The 25,384-nt window shown below is 37.7% G+C and overlaps 1 long non-coding RNA gene across 1 annotated transcript in view; it reads right to left on the reverse strand.

Moving 5' to 3' along the window:
* The window catches only part of LOC105729243 (uncharacterized), a 249,263-nt gene that overhangs the window by 117,833 nt on the left and 106,046 nt on the right, over positions 1-25,384 (reverse strand). Inside the window, exons 2-3 of the long non-coding RNA XR_010336659.1 lie at positions 8,860-8,955; positions 7,782-7,837 (exon numbers count right to left, since the gene is read on the reverse strand). This is a non-coding gene — a long non-coding RNA (uncharacterized LOC105729243). The remainder of the gene's footprint in view (positions 1-7,781; positions 7,838-8,859; positions 8,956-25,384) is intronic.

A 25,384-nucleotide genomic window follows, 5' to 3' on the forward strand; every position in this document is an offset into this window, starting at 1 on the left:
CAAGGAATAAATTAAATAAGCAATGCATGAGTACTAAATGAAGAAAACTACTATATAAAACCTTACTGGGAGACATTAAAAGAAAAAGGTCTGAATAAAAGTACCTCTACCCCAACCCAGAGGACCCATGGCATGCCTTGAATCTTCTTTGGCCAGCTGCCATCAACTCCTTTCTCCAGATTTTGTTGATTTTTTTCCCTATCTCCACAATGCTATAGTGACATCAAAAATGTGTGACTCAGATGTCAGATGTCCACCCACGCAACCAAGAAGTGTAATTATGATACAATACTGACCTGATGCTTGAATTATCACCACAGCATCACTAGCAAATATCCCTAATCCCTAGCTCATGGATTCTCAAGGAAAACTTTTTCATCTTGCAGCATCTCAGACATTTGAATGTCTTTTTCTTGCAGTGAAAAACACACCAATATTTCTTAGCAATTTCTAAGAATATTCAAGGTGCACCATGGAAGACTATGCAGCCATAAAAAAGAATAAGATCATGTCCTTTGCAGCTGGAGTTCATTATTCTAAGCAAACGAATACAAGAACAGAAAACAAATACATCAGGTTCTCACTTATAATTGGGAGCTAAACATTGGGTGGCTCCCAATTATACGGATGGGAAAAATAGACATAAAGATGGGAAAAATAGACACGGGACTACCAGAGGGAGAAGGGAGGGAGGGGGACAAGACTAAAAAACTACCTACTGGGTACTAAGTTCAGTAGCTGGGCAATAGGATCATTTATACTTCAAACCTGTGCATCATGCAATATATCATGTAACAAATCTGCACATGTGCCCCCGAATCTAAAATAAAATTTGAAATTGTAATAAAATAAAATAGCAGTCACTCAAAAAATTAAAAAATCAAAACAAAACAAAAATATGTAGAGAAACATAGAAAAGGCAGTGATTTAAAGATATCAGTTCTTCTTGTGTCTATAAAGAGATTAAAATGAGATATTTTGACCTTTCAAATTGACAACAGAGAAAAACATTAGCAAAAAGGAAACAACATAAGGAAATCTGCTGTCAGGGCCATCATGGAATGTGGGCATACTTATGCATACGGCTGCAAATGCAAATTTTTCTAGCTTTTTGGACGGGCAGTTAGCATTGTGTTTTCTTAACAACTTATATATATGACTCAAACTAAAAACAGCATATTTAATCATGCAAAATAAAGGAAGTTCAAAATTAATTCCAGAAACAAGTGAAGGGTGCTTACTGTTATTAAAAATTCTTTTGAGAGTACTCTAATGTTTTTGGAAAAGACAACATCATTTTTTTACACATCAGAAATGAATGCAGCTTACTGCAAATTAACATACAATTAATAATATTACTTTTTATTTAAAAAAACAAGATAAAAATATTACTGAATGGGATTCTGTGTGTGTGTGAATCTCAATCCAATAATTTCAAAGTTTAACTGGAAGGAAATAATATGGGAGAATATCTATACAAAGACTAAATAAGTAGAGTAATGGCAGAAACCTTGCCCACTAGACATTAAAACCTACCCTAAATGCTATTGTAATTGAAATGATATTACTCAGATACACAGGCAGAACAACGTAACAGATTAGGGGTTGAGACATTTAGATATATATCTAATCATATATTGTCATTAAGTATATACTGAAGATTTTCTATCTTTGAGTAAAAGGTATGCTAATCAATAAATCATTTGGGGAAAACCGTTTACCTACTTGGAATAGTAATAGTAACAAGAGTAAGTCCAGTTAGTATTAATAATATGCTTAATATGTTCCAATGTTTGCTCTAAATTCTTTGAACTGTTACTTTCATCACAAACTTGTGATTTAGAGAGTATGATTGTCCCTTTTCACAGATGGAGAAACAGACTTCAAATGATTAAGTGGTTTTTTTCAAGGTCACTTTGCAATTAAGTGGTGGAGCCCAGAACTTAATCCAAGACTTTCTTATCACATAGCCTAACCAGTAGCTACTAAGTTTGATTACAGCACCTCACTCTAAAGCTCTCAAATCAATTCCAGATAGATCAAATATTTAAATGTTAACATTAAATTATAGTTGAAGAAGTTATGTATGAATACTTTTTATAATCTTGATGTAGGTTACGCCTTTCTAAACCTCACTGGCATACCAAGAACTTATAAAAAATTGATAAATATGATGGCATAAAAATGTAAAGCTTCTTTTTAGCTAAAACTTACCATAATGAGAGTTAAAAGACAATCTAGGAAAAAGCATTTGTAATACATATGACAGGTTAATTTTCTTAATATTCAAAGAGCCTACATGAATCAAAACTAAAAAGATGGGTAACATAATTTTAAAACTGAGCAAAAAACATTAAAAGCTAATTCAAAAAAAATAATTGAAAATGGTTAGTAAAAATGAAAAGATGTTCACCTTCACTAGTTCTAAAAAATATAGTTGAAAATGAATTTTTTTTAATCCTTCATAGTGATAACTAGGAAAAATATTAACAAAGATGGAAGAGCACGAGGTCTCTCACTATCAGGAAAGGTGTATGATGTGGGCATATCTGTGTGCCTGTGGGAATGCAACTTGTCCCAGCCTTTCCAGAAGGGCAATTAGCATCATGCCTCAAAATTGTTTCAATTAAATATTATTTGGCTCAACAGATTTTCTAGAAATATTACTGAAGATGATAGCAAAAAAATGCATAAAGAGTATGCACAAGCATGATCACTACAGCACTGCTTTATCAGGGAGCTTCTGGTAACAAAGCACCTAAATTTCAATCAAGTAAAGCATAGCTTAGTAAGGAGCTGTAAAGCCATGAACCATTCAGCAGTTATGAAAATAGTGATGTAAGTGGAAATAAAAAGGGATTTATAACACATTGATGAGTAAAAGTAGCGAAGTAGCAGATAACATATACACTATGAATTTATATGTGTAAAAGAGTGTGTGTGCACATATATGAATGTATGACTAAAAGAATCTTGACCTTCATGTTCTCTCATTGAAGTCTATTTCCAGTGTTTCTCATTCAAAGAAAAAACAGTCTATTGCCAATATGCAAAAAGCAACTTTTTTATTTCCTACCTTTGAAAAAGTGCCAAAGCAGAAAATACATGCATAATGCACAGAAGAGCTAATTACACAGCTTCTTACACTTTTTCTTTATCTGTCTCCCTCGAGATCTTCAGTGCTTCTTCAATTCACGTAATCGAAAGTATAGCCTTAGAAATATCTGGTACATTGCATATTATAGGTCTAGTAGCCATAGGGAAAGAAAGAGAGAATAGCTTTTCATTCCCAGTGTCTTTCCCCAGATTTCCAAGGTCAAAGCTGATATGGAATTACCATGGTAGATCCTCTATTACTTAAGTACAGGTGGTAAAGAAATGGAATAGAATGAGGAACAGCAATTAATAGAAAAAAATGTTCTGGGCAGATACAGCTATGAAGATAAATAAATAAATACATATTCTTAATCGAATCTTCCTGGTCATTTCTCAAGGAAAAATATATTAATTTGAGTGCATTGTAAGACTATCTACTTTGCAGTTTTCTTAATATAAGAGTAGATTGTATACCATCCAAAAAAAAGCTTCTAGCACTTTCCTGTAAAACGTTCCCATAGGTACTGTAAGGACTGATGGTATGTTAGAGAACTGTGATATGACATAGAATTGCTTGAATTATCTGTGTACATTTTTACATGCTTTTAGAGAAGACCAGAACTTTTTATACCTGAGCACTTTTGGTAATTTGGGCTGGATAATTCTTTTTCCTTGTTGGGGATGAGGGTCTGGACTATGCATATCAAGACCATTGACAAAATCCCTGACATGTACCCATTAGATGCAAGTAGAATCTCTCCCTGTTCCCTCTCATCCCAGGTTGTGACAGCCAAAAATGTCTCCAAACATTGCCAAATGTGTGATGTGGAACAAAACTGCATCTTATTGAGAACCAGTGGAACTGACAGATTTTTTATGTGGCACAAGATTGCATATGGGGGTGTGTGTGTGTGTGTGTGTGTGTGTGCATAACACGCCTAATATTTTTGTATTACATGTTAAATTTTGTGTTTGTAATTTGTAAAATAACAAAAATGGATCATGCCAAAAGTAAGTACAATAATGTTGAAGCTCATACAATAAATACATATTTATTTATAAAATTCATGAAAGGCTAATCAGATAAGAAATCATGAGAAAAAATGTCATTATCAGGAAAAAAAAGCACTGATAAAAATGCTTTCCAGAACTGAAAAATACAGTTATCAGGGGTGATGAACTGACAGAATTCAGCTAAAATCTAATTAGAAGTATTCTAAAGGGCAAATAGAAGACTACTTGAATTTATGTTTTAATCATTTTTTGGTGTTTTTTCTTTTTTTATTCTTCGTGGCAGAATATGCTTAAGCTCATATTGGGCTTATTTCTGTATAATTCTAGAATGATGAAATGAATCAGAGAATTGCATAAACTCCCTGGTGAATTCACCATCTGCCCGTGTCCTCTGAATATTTTCTATGACTGAAGTCACTGAACAAGTGAAGTTGAAGGCATAGCTGAACAGAAAGAAACAATGAGAATATAAAATAAAGAGAACGTGTAAATATCAAAACACTTGCTGATTTAGGAGCCCATATTGAATCTTGCTTTGGGGAAATTTGTCAGTGTGCCCATAGCTTCCTCCAGCTTCAGAAGAACTTCCTGCTGTGATGAAAATCTTTGGTGATACACATTGCCATCAGATTCATCTTTAGCACAAATAGCTAGCTGAATTAAACAACAGCAAAAGAAAAAGCAAGTCCTAAAGTAATGCTACCATTGTTGAACTGGTCAGGCCATACACAAAGAAAAACTTATAGTACACAGACCTAAAGTTATATTATTGTTCAAATGCTGGCTTTGACAATCATTTCCAGGTCACTTTCCTGTGACAGTTATTGAACCTAACCAAATACCTTTAACGGGCCATTTGTCCATCTACCATCTGCAGAAATATATGAAAATTCTTCAATCCCCTCTGTTCCCCATCGTTTGTGAAACATTCATTTCTGTCATGTTCATATATAGAACATGATGTATACTTAAAATAGCCAATGCTGTTCTTAATAAGCTACAGCCCAAAACCTGTCTATTTACTTCTCAAAATTTTCAGCTTAATCCTGACTCGAACAAAAAAGATTGAGGCATATAAATAAACTCAACTTCAACAGAGAGACATCGTTAGGCGAGGCATGAACAAAATTAGTTCTGACTATGTTGATCCAAACAGAAAAAGGAAGAGTGTAGAATTGGTCACACAAAATTCTTCATTGCTGCACAGACCAGGGCTCATCAAACGAAGTTCTCTGGGCTAAATTCAGGCCACAATCTGTTTTGTAAGTAGAGTTTTACTCTAATGCAGTCATGCCAATTAATTTACATATTATCTACAGCTGTCTTTGTTCTGTACAGATAAAGTTGAGTAGTTTTGAAGAGACATTATGGTCTGCAAAGCCTAAAATATTTACTATCTGGCCCTATGTAGAAGATAGTTGCCAGTTCCTGGCATAGAATATCAAAGGGAAGGGTTTGTAGAAATAATCAAATCCTTTCATTTTAAGAAGGGGGTAAAAACTGAGCCCTAGCTTGTCTAAAGTCACATTTTATGAACAAGAAAGTAGTTACTAGATGCCAGGTTTCCTGATGTCCATTGGGAGAAATGGATATTGCCTCCCAGAATTATAGCTAAGGTCCACAGTTATTCAGAGTTCATATTTCAGCCTATTCTATTATTACAATTTACAAAAGTTTTTGGTTTTTTTAGACAGAAGTATGAAAAGACAAGTCTATGTGCTAATAGTTCTTTGTTTTTTTTCTGAGATTAGATGAGACAATGTACATATGTGTGTAGCCCAGCACCCAACACAAGTTAATTTCCTTTCTACCTTCATTTTTCCAGATGAGGAAACAGGTTTGACAGGTGCACTGATTTGTACTGAGGCCATATATGCACTAAGAGTTAGAATGTAGAATTCGCCTTTGAATGTTTAAGATTCCAAGTTTGTTCTTCATTCTATAATGCTAAATAAACAATTTAAATACGGATTATTAGGATTTAGGAATCATTTGGAATAATGGTTTTTCCTTTTGCTGCTTATGAATGGTTTCTTAACTAGGAATGTGAAAACTTATCTCTCTCTTGCACTGTAATGTCCTGTGATGAGAACAGGAAGTAGAGAAACACCCACATCACTGTCAGTTGTGGTGATCATCTACATTCCCGTGCTTTGCACTTGTTGTAGTTTCTAAACAAAATAAAGTATCATATTTGCAAGCAATAGCAAGAATAAGTTAATGCATAATGAACGATCTAAATAAAACAAATCTCACATGGAAATAGGAAAAAGGAAACAACTTCCTTCATGCTGGTGGCTCTTGCTAAAGCTCCCCTCTTCTACTTCTACATACACCCCTGTGCCATTGCTTGCATTTTAGAATGACGAATCTCTTTGCACAAATGATTTGCACTTTGGACCAAGGCTTAAGTACAGAAGGCAAGAAAACTAGCAAAGATATAACCACAAATATTCAGTGGAGAGAGAATGAGGTACTGAATTAAACAAAAATGAAGTTAGAAAAGAAGATGAACTTTTTTGAAGACATTAACCATGTAAGAACGTTAAATCTCTTCTAAGACAACATGGTGATGAGGGAGTGAGATGCCAACAAAAATTAAGGATAAAGCTCACACAAATTTTCATTATGACTTTGATAGAGATGGTGGAGAGATACAAAGAAAAGTTAACAATGACTATCAGTTTCCTAGTGTTGCTGTAACAAATTACCACAAACTTAATGGCTTAAAAGAGCAAAAATGTATTATCATACAATTCTAGGAGTCAGAAGTATTAATGGATCTCATTGGACAAAAATCAAGGTATACAGAGCTATATTCTTTTTGAGGATGGTAGGGGAAAATCTGGATTATTTGCCTTTTCCACTTTCCAGAGGCTACCCACATTCCTTGGCTAAGGGCTCTGTTTTCCATCTTCAGGCCAGCAATGTCAGACATGGCCTCTCACAATGTCATCTCTTTAATTATCTTTTATTCTGCATACTTATTTTAAGAACCCTTCTGACTACTTTGGCCATACCCAGACAATTTTCCTATCTGTTGATTAGTAACATTAATTCCATCTGTAACCCTAATTCCTCTTTGCCATGTAATGTAACAGATTTACAGATGACAGGGATTAAGACACAGATATCTGCAGGCAGGGTCCACTTCTCTGCCTACCAGAGTGACTTCTCAAATTCTTACTTGGGTAATTGAGATATTGTTGTAGTGTAAAATGTACATCTCATGCTGAATAAAACCTAGAATTCTGACAGTGTCCTATATGGCTCTCTATGTAGTTAAGGACTATGACCCTGAATTTAGACTGAATTTGAGTAATGCACTGCCACTTAATAGCCTGGTAAACATATATCTTGCAGCTCCGATTTCCTCATGTGTAAAACGTGAAAAACAGCCATCTCTAATAAATAGGGTTATGGTGAAGATAAAATAAGATAATGATACAGTGTTAAGCATAGCGTCCCACTCGAAGAACTTTAGATACTAGTTAGCACTGAATAGTAATACAGATGAAAGAAAGCTGGGATTTAATTTTTTGTACATAGATTTCAGTTACATGAAAGACATCCAATCACATTTATCTCCTATATTAGTCCGTTTGCACACTGCTATGAATAAGTACCTGAGATTGGGTAATTTATAAAGAAAAAAGATTTAACCGACTCACAGTTCTGCATTGCTGGGGAGGCCTTAGGAAACTTATAATCATGGTGGAAGGTACCTCTTCACAGGGCGGCAGGACAGAGAATAAGAGCGAACAGGATAAATGTCACACACTTATAAAAGCATCAGATCTTTTGACACTCACTCACTATCATGAGAACAGCATGAGGAAAACCTCCCCCATGATCCAATTACCTCCACCTGATCCTGCTCTTGACACATGTGGATTATGGGGATTACAATTCAAGATGAGATTTTGAGTGAGGACACAGCCAAACCATATCATCTCCCTAGAACCTACTTTTCCACTTTCCTAGAGGACCATATTATACTTTCTTTTCTCTTTTTCATCTTTTAAAAGCTCTTTGCCTATGCTCATGCTCTGCAAAAGCTAGAAACAGTCAGAATTTTCCAAAGCTCTTACTTCTTCATCTAGACACCCACCTGTGATTATGGCCATGTATTCTACCTTCTTTCTTGTTGCTATATGTGATTGTCCATGATCCTGACTAACTACAGAGCTCGCTCCCATTTATGCACTAGATCCTGTCTCTTATTGCCTACTCAAGCAATAGCTCCCTTCTCTTCTGCATCATCAAATTCTCCCCTGCTATCATTTGAATGTGTTCCCCAAGGTTCATGTGTTGAAAACGTGGAGTGTTGGGAGGTGGCGTATAATAAGAGATGACTGAGTCAGGAGCGCTCTGCTTTTTTTTTTCTTTTTTTGAGATGGAGTCTCACTCTGTCGCCCAGGCTAGAGTGCAGTGGCACAATCTTGGCTCACTGCAACCTCTGCCTTCCTTGGTTCAAGTGATTCTCCTGCCTCAGCCTCCCAAGTAGCTGGAATTACAGGCACCTGCCACCGTGCCTGGCTAATTTTTGTATTTTGGTATAGATGAGGTTTCACCGTGTTTACCAGGCTGGTCTCAAACTCCTGACCTCGTGATCCGCTAGCCTTGGCCTCCCAAAGTGCTGGGATTACAGGCGTGAGCCCCTGCACCCGGCCGGCTCTGCTTTTACGGATAAATTAATGTCATCATTACTGGAGTCAGTTAGCTATGATGAGAGTGGCTTAACCTCACCTTATCTTGCCTTTCTGCCTTTCACCATGAGATGACACAGCATGAAGCTCCCGCTAGATGCCAGGACCATGGTCTTGGTCTTCTTAGCTTGCAGAACTGTAACACAATAAATTTTTATTATACATTTTCCAATCTATGGAATTTTATTATGGCAACATAACACAGACAAAAGCAACCCATCTCTGCTAGATCATTGCCTTTAGTATACAACATTTCAATATTGCTCTCATTCTGTTTACAAAAAAGCTCTACCTTTACCTAATTTTAACCTTCAACAAATGCCCCATTTTCTTCTTCTCTTTACAGAAAAACTCATTGAAACAGCTATCTGTATTCCTTGCCAGAATTGTATCTCTTGTTGTTTTCTCTTGAACTATCCAAATAAGATTTTTACCACACCACTCCACGGAAGCTGCTCTTATCCCAGGTTGCCAAATAATATTTATATTGCTAGATGTAGTAATTATTTCTGTCTTCATCTCACTTGAGCCATCAGCAGGATTTGATACAGTTGATGACTCCTGATTTCTTCAAATATTCTTCTCAACTGGCTTCTAAGACATCACACTCATTTTGTTTTCCCTGAATTTTTGACCAGTCTTGCAAGTCTCTATTTCTAGTTCTTCATATTGTGTCCCCTAAACTTTAGAATATTTTAGTTCCAGTCATTGAGTTATTTTGCTTTTCTTTCTACTTTTACTCACAAGTTGATTTTATTCAGTCACATGACTTTAGACATTTATATTTTGATGACTTCCAGATTTATGTCTATAGTCTAAACTGAAATGCACATTCTTATATCCAACTGCCTAATCAACACCGCCACTTGAAAGTTTAACAAGAATCTTAAAGTCAGTACATCCAAAAATGAGTTTTTTACAATCTTCTCAAATCTGATGATTAATGTAAATACAAGTATCAACAAAAATTTAGTGTGTTAGTCTTCCCTATCTACTCTTAGTCTCTTCTAACTCAGTGAATGGCAACTGCAAATTTCCTATTGCTTAGGTCAAAAACCTGGGACTAATTTTTAATTCCACTTTTCCTTTCAAAATGTACATTTAATCCATCAACAATCCTGTGGATTCTAACTTTAAAATACATGCAAGAGCTGACATTGCGATCCCCACTCATAGTATCCTGATTCTATGACCTGGATTACTACTGCCTGTAGTCTCCTAGGTTTTTCTGTGTCTATCATTGTGGTCTCAAGTATGTTCTCAGCATGCAAGCTAGAGTGCTTCTGTTATATCCTGTTAAATCATAAGTTAAATTATGTTATTTCTTCTCCTAAAAAACCCCTCCATGCATTTCTATCTCACTATAAATAAAATCCAGAATGTCACATAGATTCTATATCAATAGCACACTGGCAAATGCTTAACAACCAGTTTTATATTAAAACAAAATTACTGTATATGGGTGTAAGTGATACACACCAGTATATGCATGCACACATATTCATAAAGTTTATTGTTTTAAAGAAGTACTAGCATATAATTTACAAATGTTACTTAAATACATAACACTTTTTTGAAAATATCAAAGAACCTATTGATTCTTACAAAATGCTTTTATTGAATTTTGCCACTCTTGTATCCGTAAGCAAACTATGGCTGAAATTGATGAATGTATTTAGTTTCTTTTCTTTTTTTCTTTATTTCTTTATTTTTTTTTTCTGAGATGTGCCTCACTCTGTTGCCCAGGCTGGAGTGCAGTGGCACAATCTTGGCTCACTGCGACCTGTGCCTCCCAGGTTCATTGCTGAGGCGATTCTCCTGCCTCAGCCTCCCAAGAAGCTGGGATTGGATTACAGGCATGCACCACCAAGCCCATCTAATTTTTGTATTTTCAGTAGAGATGGGGTTTCACCATATTGACGAGGCTGGTCTCGAACGTCTGGCCTCAAGTGATCCACCCACGTTGGCTTCCTAAAGTGCTGGGATTACAGGAGTGAGGCACCACACCCAGCCATGCGTTTAATTTCCACATAAATATTGGTTGATATTTTTATGTATTTTAATAAGTAAGATGAAAATGAAACAAAATGTTGGAACATCACTGGTTCATCAATGACAGGAATGGCTTCTTCACTGAATCAGATAATAGTTTTCAAATAGTGGAAGGATATTTTCTCAATTTTTTACTATTCACAATGCAATGCGTACAGCCATGACAACCTTTTAGGTTTAATCTTGCATTGTTAACATTTTCTCCATCATATTTTTAAGTGTAGATAATCAGCAAAACAATAAACTAAGTTTTTATTTGAAGAATTTTTAAATTTCCATAGTGTAAATATTCCCACCATGGCTGAAATGTGACATCACTAAATACAGAAATAGTACTAGATTTATTTTTATACTGAATTGCCATCATACAGATATAATAAATCTATACAAGCTAGAGTCATGGTTACATGTTATAGGACACATATTCAAGACCATTCTTCTGTAGAGGGGGTAAGCTGCTCCCTGAAAAATGGTAGCTGGATAATAGTTAGAGATTACAGATATAATTGCAAGGTGTCAAAATTAACCTAAGAACTACCCATTACTTTGATTGAAAGGTTTGCGGCTTAGGGGTATGAGCGTATCTAAAACAACAACACAATTTTACGTATCTGGAATTTGAACCTTTTATGTTTTCTCCAAGCATTCGTTAAATTCTGATTAAACTGTTTCAACACAGCCTCATCTTAAACTGTAGAGAACTGAAGCAAAGGCCTTTTACTATACTTGTAGAAAAACAGTAAAGGGAAGAATGACAGCTGAGCAAGTTAGGAGCTGGCAGTAAGTAGATAACAATCTGGAATCAGACAACTGGTTGAGATAGAAAACGAGAACAGGCTGGATGCATGAAACATAGCCAGATTCCTCCGGGATTTCTAGAGATACATGAGGAAAGGAACTTGGTAGAAGACGGAGCTAGTAAAATATTGATAAATATTAACTACATCAACTTGTAATGATAATGATGCAGAGAAATTGGTACCTTTGAATACTGCTGGTAAGACTATAAATAAACAGCATTTTTTAAGAGAGTAAAATGATAATATTTATCAAGAACTTAAACCTCTGGACTCAGTAATTTCACTTATAAGAATTTATTTTAAGGGAATGTTCAGAGAGGCACAAAGACTTATGTGCAATATTGTTAATAAGAGCATTATTTATAAGCACAAAAACATAAAAACAGGTAGGTGCGGTGGCTCACGTCTACAATCCCAGCACTTTGGGATGTTGAGTGGGGTGGATCACTTGAGGTCAGGAGTTTGAGACCACCCTGGCCAACATGGTGAAACCCTGTCTCTACTAAAAATAAAAAAAATAGTCGGGCATGGTGGTGCACACTTGTCATCCCAGTTACTTGGGAGGCTGAGGTGGGAGAATTGCTTGAATCTAGGAAGTGGAAGTTGCAGTGAGCCAAGACAGCACCACTGCATTTCAGCCTGGGTGACAGAGCTAGACTCCATCTCAAAAAAACAAAAGAAAACAACTTAAATGCTATGCAGACGAGACTAGTAGTAGAAGATATGGCATATCCATATAATGCAATACTACATGTGTATCACAAATCATATTTTCAAAACGTATTTCATGGCATTCATTATTTATGAAGAATAATGTAAATTATCAAAAGTAGGATACAAAATTCCACATGTACCATGACTCTAGTTTTGTTTAAAAAGAGTAAAAATAGCAGAATAATAAAATAAAATGTCAGCACTGGCTATAAGTTGGAGGCAGAATTTTGGGTAACTTTTAGTTCTCTTTCTGTATTTTTTCAACCATTCTAAAAAAATACATATATAAATATAAATTTTTTGCCATGATCATGTATTTCAAAGTTTGTATTTAATATAGTACATATACAGAGAATTGAACACATTAAGAGAATTTATCTTGCTGAATTTTCACAAACTGAACGAACCCCATGTAACTTGCACCATGATTAAGAATAAGATATCACCATCACCAGTCCTCTTCATCCATCCCAGAGGTTTTCACTCACTAACCCTCCCAATACATACACAAATGTGTGCACGTGCATACACACACACACACACACACACACACACACACACAAAGCCATATCCACCTAGGGTCACAATTATTCTGACTCTAACAGATTATATTAGTTTTACCTGTTTATAAAGTTTACACAAATAAAATTATATAGCAGGTACTCTCGTGTCTTCTTTTTCCCAACAATTTAAATTGCATTTCTCTAGTTATGTTTCAATACCTGCTATGATTTGAGTATGTCCCTTCCAAATTTTGGTGTTGCCAGTGTGATGGTATTAAGAGGTTGAGCCTTTAAGATATAACTAAGCCATAAGGACATCTCCCTTATGAATGGGATCAGGTGCCCTTTTAAAGGGGCTTGACAGAGGGAGTTCTTCCTTTCTTGCACTTCTGCCTTCCACTAATGAGGACACAACAAGAAGGTCCTTATCAGATGTTGGTGCCTTCATCTTGAATTTCCCAGCTTCCAGAACTGTAAGAAATAAATTTCTGTTCTTTATACATTACCCAGCCTGAGGTATTCTGTTATAGCAGCCCAGACAAAGACAATAAACTAAAACAAAAATTAGGGTGGAAATAACAATTAACACTTCTCGTCTTATGCAATGTCCTTTATAAACGAGTAGCTCACAACACAGCTACTCTTCTGAAATGTCAGGATTGTGTAGTTTCTAGACAATTCTCCAAATAATCATAAATTGATCAATTAAAATACTACTACTAATAATGAAATAATAATAGTGATAGCAAAAATAACAAATAAGCCATACATTCTCAAGAGAAAAAAGACAATCTTTGGGAATTTATTTTATATTTATAGATTAGATTCTATGTGAAGATAAATTAGTCGAGAATAAAGCAAATCAATAAATTTTATGTAGTACCTACGATTTGCATGCACCTGTTATATGCTAAGCATTTTACATATATTGTCTCATTGTTTAACCTTTAAAATAAGCTTACAAATTAGAAGATAATATTCCTATACTATAGATAGAAAAGTAAGGCTCTGAGAGGTTTCTGTGCAAGGTTGCTAAAATGCAGAGTAGAATAGTGTAATCCAGGTTTGCCTGATTTCAGAGCCTGGACTGTTTCTACTGTGATGCTTACTAGTAGTTACATCAGGAAAGTGTATTTTTATTTCACTTCCTTTTGAGTTCCCATAGTAGCATCTGATTTTGATTCAGAGTGTGGTTAACCCAGGGAACTTTGAGCAGTAACAAAGTTACTTCCTGACATCTGATTGCCAGGAAAACCTGTTTATACCTTGCCTGTTTTAATCAGCAATGCACTTATAAATTATGTATCAATTTATACTGATAATAAAATCTGAATTTTTTAACATCCTGGATTCCATAGAAACTGAATGCATTATTGTTTTTCAGTTAGATGTGGCAAAAAAAAATGCTCAAGATTACTGAAATGACTATTTCATCAGAAACCACCTGTAGTGCTCATCACTTTTAATGTTCAACGAGTAACACACCATTTCAGCTTTGTCCTACTCCCTGCGTGCTGTGCAGGTCTGCTTGTTTCTTCGGGGAGTGGGGTTGCCGTGCAGGTTTGGATGTCAAGGTCTCAGTCCTTCAGTCCGGCCTAGGCTCTGGGCAGCTGGGGTCGTGATGCTGCAGGCAACCATATGCACCTAGTGGCGTGATAGTGCAACCTCAGAGATGAAGAGAGTCTGCTGCTACTGGTCCCCAGAGCAGGATGCACTGTGTTAGTGGCTCCATTTCAAGAGAGTGCTGTGTCATAGCAGTTTAGGTCACTGGTGTGGAGGGTGCTCATATTGGGCTCCTACTCTGAGGCAATGCAGCTGCACAAACTCCAAGCTACTTTCCAAACTCGATTCAAAGACTGTGAGGACTGGGGGACTCTCTTGTAGCAAGGATTGTTAATGTTTGTGGCAGAAATGAGGACTACTTGGGATCTCCAGCTTACTTTTTAACTGTAAGATAAATTTCTCCCTGACTCTGAGCTGATCGCAGTGGGGGAGGTGCAAAGGCAGGCTTCCTCATTCCCCTCTCTATGGTGCTGTCCTGGATTTCACTGCTCTGTGGGATTTTTCACCACTTCCCTGGTGCTCTCCAGAGTGCTTCCTCAGTCACTGTACTCAAAATACAGTTGTTTATTTGTTTTTTGTCCCTTTTTGTGGAGGAGAAGACAAGCATCAGGTAACTCTTGTTAGCCATCTTGGTGACGTCACTCTGTACCTTTGTCTTTTAAGTGGCCATAGTTTGCTCATTTCTATTACGGAAGGATAGAAATTACCCCAATTCTATAACACTATTTATTTACAAAAATTATTCTGCTTTTTTCCTAGATTAGCCAACTGTCTTCATGGCCACTCTGATTGTTTCACCTGGGTCAGGCTGGCAGAACAAGTAGGAACATTTCTCAGCAGACTGCCTGCATTCTGACTTCCTCAGTCACCAGAAGCCAGGAGCCTCCCTTGTCCTACAATTTCACTTTGCTACCCTAATAACCATGTCATTGAATCCTTTAAACATCTAAGTCATAGGACTACTAGTTATCTTTCCTTGTAACCACCAGTTGTAAATCAATACTATCAAATCCTACCTTTAGTGACAAATGGCAAATCCAATGTGCTTTCCAAAGGTGAGATGATAAAACCACTCATGTAGGTATATAAATAACTGGTAGAGTTTAATTTATAAGCTTTCATAGAGTTTAGTCCCCCAAAATGTGGGGTGTGTGTGTGTGTGTGTGTGTGTGTGTGCATGTGCATGTGTGTGTTTCAGTATTATTTTGGAGAATCATTTAATAGATGACTAACCCTGTCTCTGTTAGGTAATCATCCATTTTTCATGTTTTTTCCTGCCACCTCACTTTCCTACAACTACAAGAACATGACTGATTCCTTGATCTCAACAGATGTAAGAATGTATAAGTGATAAGACACTTTCACATTCACTTGAAGTTGGAAGTCTAACACAGATAGCGCCAACTTGATTTTAGTAGAGAAGGAAGAGAAAAGAGACAAGTTAGAAAAAAACTGTTTCTCAAAGAGAAAGAAGTAAGAGAAAAATAAACTTGAAGGCAGATGCCATTAATTGCCTCTTTCTGGGAAGGAAGAGCTTAGAGAGCTTGATGCTAACAGGAGAGAAGATAGCTACATAATGGCTATACATCTGTGACTTCTTATTTAAAAAAAATTGTTGTGATATGTTGCAATCATTTTCTTACCAGCAACATTTTATCATTGGCTACTATTGTACCAGATGACTATTCCTTCAGGTTTTGCCACTCTCTCTTTCCCTAGCAATAATGGGAAAGAAAAGGGGAATGGATTCTGCTGAGTTCTTCTTCAGCCAATCGCCTTCTGACTTTCCTGGCCTTTAACCTCATACCAATAGCCCCAACTATTCCCACTCAGATTTCTGTGTGTCCTATAAGCTCTGAGGTAATCTGTCCCACCCCTAAAGCCCAACCTAAACTAAGACAAGGAAGGTTTCATCCTACACCAGAGTTTTCATTGTCAGCACTATTCACGTTTTAAGCCTGATAATTCTTTGCACAGAAACTCTGCTGTGCATTGCAGGATATTCAGAAGCATCCCTGGCCTTCACCCACTGTCAGTAGCACTCACCACCCATCAGTTATAGCAACCAAAAATATCTTCAGACACTGACGCTTGTTCCCAGAAAGCAGGAGGTGGAAATCACTCCGAGTTTGATAATTACTCTGATGGGAAATGAGCAGAGATTTTGTAGGAGAGTTTGGTGTGGGCCAGTGGGTCTTTTGTCCTCCCCATATAGGGCACCAGGACATGCTCTGTGTCCAGTTGTGAGTGTACACTATGGATACTGAAGGAATTCACTCAGGGTGGTGGCAAAAATATTAAGGGAAAAATAGTAGAGAAAGTTTATAGAATATAGTTTCAAACCCTTTTGGAAGGCCTAAGGGTTTCTTCATAGTTTCAGTAGAAGTTTTGACCGAAGGCAGCCTAAATCCCCATTATATTTAGTTAATAAGTAAAGCAAATAGCTAGGGAATGTGGGTGAGTTTACCTAACTAACTTGTTTACACATGTGGTCTTAAAACTAACCTTTGAGCTGGATGGCCCCCTCAGAGGGAGGTTAACTGGGGATGTTATTCACTAATGATGTTTGGACATCAGAACCTGGCCTTTACTGTTTCTCTACAAGTGAAAAGAAAGATTCTCTTATAGCCTTTGTTATTAAATTGATACTGAATAAATGGGGAAGAGGTGAGCTGGTGAGTGTTATGTAGCTGCAATCTCTCTCTGTGAGATGCTCACAACTCCTCTGCCCATTCATTCACTGTATTCTGTATGTGAGTGCATTTATTCATACATCATGCAGCTGGGGTCTGTGGGACAGCCCCTGGCAGGTGGTGACCCGAACATGACCAGCGTCAGAGATGCAGCATGCCCAGAGCACTTAGCAATGGCTGTAGCTCAGATGAGCTTCTGAGAAGAGGTTAAGCCAAGGCCTGAGCTTTCTTGGGTGGTTGGCCTCCACAGAACACAGATGTGACATAATGGAGCAGCTGCTGATAAACACAGACAGGTTGATTGACCTTCTCTGATCACTCTATGTGTCTCAATTAATATCAGCTCACTCATCAAAACTGTGAAATAATTCCCCAATGCGCCATTCTAGCAAACAACAAAATTTCCACATTAAGTTCATTTTGGTTGACAAATTGTGTTATATCTTTTTAGGCAAAATAAGCACATGCTTAGGTATGGATGAAATAGCCTATTTAAAAAAATATGGCTAATTAAGAAATGGTCTATTGACTATCTCTCTGTAGAACACTACTGGAGTTTTGGGGGCTTCCAACATCCTGCACAAGGAAAAGAGTCAATGTTTGGGGTAGCAGGTATCTCCATGGGCCTCTTAGCACCACTCCTGCTCTTGGCTGCTGAGCTCACGCAAACACTTGCCTGCTTTATTCTCATGGATCCGAGACTCTGGCCCTAACAATCTTTCAAAGCATCCATCCATCATACAGTACTTAAAATCAAGGATTCTGTAGCTACACTGTCTCGGTTTGAATCTTGGATCTCCTATTTACTAGCTGCATGGCATGGGTAAGTTAGTTATCCTCTCTGTGCCTCAATTACTAAATATTAAGTACTCATATGTGCCAGGAATTATTTCTTCATTGTTTCTGAAAACTAAATTAACTAATACTTATTTAAAAATCTAATGGTGTTGAATACATATTAAGTACAAATGCATTGGCTATTATTATTATTATGCCCAACCTCTCCTCTTATCAGACCCCAAATCCAATTCATCCCCAAATCCTGTACGCTCTTTTAAAATACTTTCCAAACTGGCTCACTTCTCACCATCTCTACCATTACAACTCTGGACCAAATCATCATTATCCCTCATCTGGATTACTGGAATAGACTCCTACTTGATATTTCTGCTACCACCCTTAATAATCCACAATTTATTCTGCACACAGCTTCTAGAATGATCTTTTAAAAATTCATCACATCACTCCTTCACTCAAAACTGGCAGTGGCTTTCCAGCTCACTCAAAGCAAAAAAACAAAAAAACAAAAAAAACACACACACTTTATGTCGTACTGCTACCTCTGTGACTTTAGCGTCCATGATTGTGCCTGTTTCTTATTCTTCTTTGGTCAATATGACCTCCCCATGATTCTTTGCATACACCAAGCACATTTCTGCCTCAAGAATTCAGGTTTGTTCTGAATGAAAAGCAGTTCATCATTTTTTTGAACTGCTTTTCCTCAAATATCTACATGACTTGCTCCCTCACCTTCTCCAGGATTTTTCTCAGATACCACCTTTTCAGTGAGGTTTTACTTGAACTCCCTATTTAAAACCATATCTCCCAGCATTCTCTGAACCCACACGTTCTGCATTATTTCCTCCATTTCATTGTATTACTATCTCATACAGTATATACTTAGCATACTTATTTTTGCTTATTGCCTGCCTCCTCTCCCTAGAATATAAGCCATGTGAGGGAAAAAAAATTAATCTGTTTGTTCACTGCCATATCTCTAATATCTAGAGCTGTGCCTGATTCAAAATATGTACTCAATTGAATTATGCAATGAACATAGTAAATAATTATAAGCTAATAGAATTATTATTATTATTTTGAGATGGAGTCTTGCTCTGTCACCCAGGCTAGAGTGCAGTGGCACGATCTCTGCTTACTGCAACCTCCACCTCCTGGGTTCAAGCAATTCTCCTGCCTCAGCCTCCTGAGTAGCTGGGATTACAGGTACCCACTACCAAGTCCAGCTAATTTTTGTATTTTCAGTAGAGGCAGGGTTTCACCATGTTGGTCAGGCTGGTCTCGAACTCCTGACCTTGTGATCCTCCTGCCTAGGCCTCCCAAAGTGCTGGGATTACAGGCATGAGTCACAGTGCCTGGCCAATTAATAGAATTATTAATAACAGTGATGTTAAAGTAACTAGAGCATGTGATGCATGTGTGGAAGGGGTAGGTAAATACAGAGATTTTATAATGAGATGTGATCTTTGGAAATGGTAACTGTTTATTGAATGTTTACATATTATCTCCTTTAATCCTAGAAGCAACTATATAAAATTGATAATCTAATTATTATTTCATAGATGTAGAAAATAAGTCCCAGGTGGTTAGGGTCACACAGTAAGTGGCTTAGATAGCATTTTAACTCTAGATATTTGGCTTCAGAGCCCTTGTGTGTAACCACTAAGTGTTTTATTGTCCCTAAAATGCAGTTTGATTAATAGTTTGAAAGATGAATATTTAATCAGAGAGCAAGAGAGTAGAGAAACTGGCTTCAAAACTACACTTCATTGAGGAATTACATACTCATTCTTTTGAACAGCTAATATTGACCAAGCTCTGTACTAACCAGGCCAGGCGCGGTGGCTCATGCCTGTAATCCCAGCACTTTGGGAGGCCGAGGTGGGCGGATCACGAGGTCAAGAGATTGAAACCATCCTGGCTAACATGGTGAAAACCCATCTCTACTAAAAATACAAAATTAGCTGGGTGTGGTGGCGTGCGCCTGTAGTCCCAGCTACTCTGGAGGCTGAGGCAGGAGAATTGCTTGAACCCGGGGGCAGAGGTTGCAGTGAGCCAACATCATGCCAGTGCACTCCAGCCTGGCGCCTGGCAACAGAGTGAGACTCTGTCTCAAAAAAAAAAAACATAATATACAAACGGAATAGCATATTTGCAGTCCTCCTGACCCACAGTTAAATCAGGAAACAAAAACATACATAATTTGTGATAAATTATACGGTAAACACTGTTACAGACACACATATGAGGATTTACAGAAATTTAGAGAACGAAATCAGTCAACCAGTCTCCAGGTACGTGAAGGTGAGTTTGCTAGAGAAGATGATATTTAAGTTATCGTTATAGTATAATTAAGAGTTCACATTGACCAAGACAGAAAGAATATTCCAAGCAAAGGAACCAATAGCATGTGCAAGTATTAGAAATGACAAAGATCATAGCCCACTCAAAAACTTAGAGAAATTCAAATTTGCAAATAAGGTTTTCTGAGGGAAAAAGGTAGTAGATGAAGACCTGAAAGAGAATGGGGTGCAAATCCTAAATAATTTATATCTCTTTAAAGGTTCCAGAATTTTTGTGCAGATCATAAAAACTATGAAATTTACATAGAAAAATAACAGGATCAGATTGATTTTTGAAAGAACTTTCTGAGTTTGATGTAATGATTAAATTGAAAGAAAGCAAGAAGAGGCATCAAGGAGTACTCAAGAGACCTGCTGTAGTTCCTGGACGGAAAATGTGAAGGCCACAATTGTGTCCATAGCAACAATGATATAGAGTAGGGATTGTATTTGAGAACTATCAAGGATGTTGTATCAACATAACTTGGTGACTGATTGGACATGGGAATGAAGTGAAAAAAGAAATAAAATGTGATGCCAAAGGTTGGTAGTGACATAAATGATATTGCCATTTCCTGAGGCTGGAAATGCAAAAGAACAAGTTTAATGATTGCCAAACATGCATTTATTTTGGACATATTGAATTTGAAATGCCTATAAGATTGCTTGATAAAGATGTCAAAGAGCAGCTTTAATATTCTAAACTCTAATCAACATATCATATAAATTTCTGTCACAAATTCATAGTAAATATTATAGGTAGTTTGGAAAAACTAGAAGAAAGACAGAATTTAAAAATCACTATTTTATAGCCCCTAAGAAAATACTCTATTCAGGCAGGGATCATTAAGAGATCCTCAAACCATTAGATGAAAAGTTGACAGGGAAATGGACTTTCTTATGGTGCTCTCACATCAACTTTCAGGCTGTTTTCTGGTAAAAAAAAAAAAAAAAAAAATGAAAGAAAGAAAAGGCAAAATGTAATCAAACTATGACTACTTCAACTTTAGCATCTCTTAGAGTGGGACAACCATATATACCTTCTGATGTGATGTGTGATAACCAGGGGAGCATCGCTCAGATCTCCTTTCAAGGGAGACCCTACTGTGAGGAATGTAGTGGGCTGTCATCCTCTATCTGTTGTACTTTCAGGGTCCAATGCAATGTTCATGTAGAAGCTATGTTTGCTTAAGCTGCTTTCAAACAATAACTGAGCATAGCAGGAGTACTAGAGTAATGCCATTTCAGCACACTGTGAGACTCTTCCAATGGGCAAACTTGGTTCTATGGTTTTCCCATCACTTTGGCCTAGCCAAAACATTCTCACAATTGTGCCGCAGTCTGAGAGTCTTACTACCCATTCCAGCTTTCTCCCCTCTCTCTCTTTAGAGAAGTCAGATCTGCACTGGATCTGAGGTTCTCTCTGCCCATTCTTGCTCGCTCTCCCCTCTATCCCTTCCAGGCATTTTTCCCAATAAATCTTTTGCACTTCTAGTTATGCCTCGACATCTGCTTCCCAGAGTACCAGAAATGACACACAATGTAGTAAAGGGTGCTCTTTCACAAAATATTTCTAACTGTAATCCAATCAAGATTTTAGATTGAACTACCAGTTTATAGAATATAGATATCAGAAGAAAGTAAATTACCCTATGAGTAAACAAGCACACAATTTCAGAAGATGGGATCCTTTTTTTCAGTATCATCAAAATAAAGGTAGAAACTACTCCAGATTGAGTTTTGAGATGTAATAACTAAGTAAAATGCATAATCCTTGATGAGATGTCTGTTTCAGTGAACCAGCTGTGAAAAAGAATTCAGCCAAATTTAAATATGAACAGGATATTAGAAGATACTTACTTTTTTTTTCTCTGTTTCAATCTGTCACCCAGGCTGTAGTGCAGTGGCACAACCTCAGCTTACTGCAACCTCCACCTCCTGGGCTCAAGTGTTTCTTCCACCTCAACCACCACAGTAGCTAATTTTTGTGTTTTTTTTGTAGAGATGAGGTTTTACCATGTTGCACAGGCTAGTCTTGAAATCCTGGGCTCAAGGGATCTGCCCACCTTGGTAGCTCCATTGTGGCACGAGCCACTGTGCCTGGCCTTAGAAGGTATTACTTTTGTTTACTATCTGAATAGTATTGCAGTCTTTTTTTTTTTAATCTTGCTTTTTAGAGATACATACTAATATGGTTTGGTTGTGTTCCCACCCAAATCTCATATTGAATTGTAGTTCCCATAATACCCATGTGTCATAGAAAAAACAAATGGAGATAATTGAATTATAGGGGCAGATTCCCCTATATTGTTCTCATGATAGTGAGTTTGTTCTCACAAGATCTGGTGGTTTTACAAGGGGTTTGCCCCTTTGCTGGACACTGATATGGTTTGGTTGTGTCCTCACCCAAATCTCATCTTAAATTCCCACAACTGTGGGAGGAACCTGGTGGGAGGTAAAAAAATCATAAGGACAGGTCTTTCCCATGCTGTTCTCTTAATAGGGAATAAGTCTCACAAGATCTGATGGCTTTATAAGGCAGCGTTTCCCTGCACAAGCCCTCTCTTTGCCTGCTGCCATTCATGTAAGATGTGATGAGCTCTTCCTTGCCTTCCACCATTATTGTGAGGTCTCCCCAGCCACCTGAAACTGTAAGTCCAATAAACCTCTTTCTTTTGTAAAACTGCCCAGACTTGGATATGCCTTTTTCAGCAACATGGAAACAAACAAATACAGTAAATTGGTGCCAGTAGAGTGGGGCACTGCTGAAAATATACCCAAAAATGTGGAAGTGACTTTGGAACTGAGTAACAGGAAGAGGTTGGAACAGTTTGGAGGACTCAGAAGAAGACAGGAAAATATAGGAAAGCTTAGAACTCCACAGAGACTTGCTGAATGGCTTTGAGCAAAATGCTGATAATGATATGGACAATGAAATCCAGGCTGAGGTGATCTCAGATGGAGATAAGGAACTTGTTGTGAACTGGAGCAAAGGTGACTCTTGTTATGTTTTAGCAACAAGACTCATGCATTTTGCCCCTGCCCTAGAGATTTGTGGAACTTTGAAATTGAGAGAGATGAATTTGGGTATCTGGCAGAAGACATTTCTAAGCAGCAACACATTCAAGAGGTGACTGGAGGGCTGATAAAGGCATTTCATTTTATAAGGGAGGTAGAGCATGAAAGTTTGGAAATTTTCAGCTTGACAATGCAATAGAGAAGATAATCCCATTTTCTCAAGAGTAATTCAAGCCAGATGCAGAAATTTGCATGAGCAATGAGGAGTCAAATGTTAATCCTCAAGACAATGGGGAAAATGTCTCCAGGACATGTCAGAGGTCTTCACAGCAGCCCCTCTCATCACAGGCCTGGAGGCCTAGGAGGAAAACATGGTTTTTTGGGCCAGGCCCAGGGTCCCTGTGCTGTGTGCAGTCTAGGGACTTGGTGCCCTACATCTCAACTACTCCAGCCATGACTAAAAGTGGTCAAGGTACAGCTCAGGCTGTGACTTTAGAGAGTGCAATCTCCAAGCCTTGGCAGCTTCCACATGATGTTGAGCCTGTGGGTTCACAGAAGAACAGAGGTTTGGGAACCTCTGCCTAGATTTCAGAAGATGTATGGAAATGGCTGGATGTTCAAAAAGAAGTTTGCTGCAGGGGTGGGGGTATTATGGAGAACCTCTACTAGGGCAGTGTGGATGTGAAATCTGGGGTTGGAGCCCCCACACAGAGTCCCGAGTGGGGCACCACTTAGTGGAGCTGTGAGAAGAGGGCCACCATCCTCCAGACCCCAGAATGATAGATCCACCAACAGCTTGCACCGTGTGCCTGGAAAAGCCAAAGACACTCAACAGAAGCCTGTGAAAGCAGCTGGGAGGGAGTGGTTGTACACTGGAAAGCCACAGGAATGGAGCTGCCTAAGACCATCGGAACCCACCTCTTGCATCAGCGTGACCCAGATGCAAGACATGGAGTCAAAGGAGATCATTTTGGAGATTCAATATTTGACTGACCTGCTGAATTTTGGATTTGCTTGGGGCCTGTAGCCCCTTGTTTTGGCTAATTTCTCCCATTTGGAATGGCCGTATTTACCCAATTCCTGTACCTCCATTGTGTCTAGGAAGTAACTAACTTTTGATTTTACAGGCTCATAGGTAGAAGAGACTTGCCTTGTCTCAGATGAGACTTTGGACTGTGGACATTTTAGTTAATGCTCAAATGAGTTAAGACTCTGGGGGATTGCTGGGAAGGCATAACTGGTTTTGAAATGTGAGGATATGAGATCTGGGAGGGGCCAGAGGCCTAGCAATATGGTTTGGCCCTATCCCCACCCAAATCTCATCTTGAATTTCCACATGTGGGAGGTGCCCGGTGGGAGGTAATTGAATCATGGGGGCAGGTCTTTCCCATGCTGATCTCTTGATAGTGAATAAGTCTCATGAGATTTGAAGGCTTTGTAAGGTGGAGTTTCCCTGCACGAGCTCTCTTTTTGTCTGCCACCATTCACATAAGATATGACTTGCTTCTCCTTGCCCTCTGCCATGATTGTGAGGCTGCCTCAGCCATGTGGAACACTAAGTGCAATAAACCTCTTTTTTTAGTAAAATTGCCAGTATCAGGTATGTCTTTATCAGCAGCATGAAAATGGACTAATACAATACTCATTTTTCTCCCCGATGCCATTTGAAGAAGGACATGTTTGCATCCTCTTCTGTTATGATTTTTAAGTTTCCTGGGGCCTCTGCAGCCATGCTGAACTGGGAGTCAATTAAACCTCTTTCCTTTATAAATTACCCAGTCTTGGGTATATCTTTATTAGCGGGATGAGAATGGACTAATTCACATACCAATAAATTAAGTTACAAAATGTCAAAATATCTATAAGTTTAAATACTTCATTATATAAAAATATAGATGAACTAAACATGTTAAAGAAACCTCTAAAGGGTATCATCCCTAAGATAAAGAGCAAACTAAAGATGTTTACTTACACCACTATTATTTATCTTTTTTTTTGAAGTTGCAGCCAATAAAATAATACTAATAATGGTAACAGCAACAAAAAACCCTTTATGGGGCTTACTATGCAACAGGCACTGTT

The sequence above is a fragment of the Aotus nancymaae genome, unplaced genomic scaffold, assembly GCF_030222135.1.
Source record: "Aotus nancymaae isolate 86718 unplaced genomic scaffold, 86718_ANA_hifiasm-v0.15.2.pri h1tg000004l, whole genome shotgun sequence".
NCBI classification, from domain to species: Eukaryota; Metazoa; Chordata; class Mammalia; order Primates; family Aotidae; genus Aotus; species Aotus nancymaae.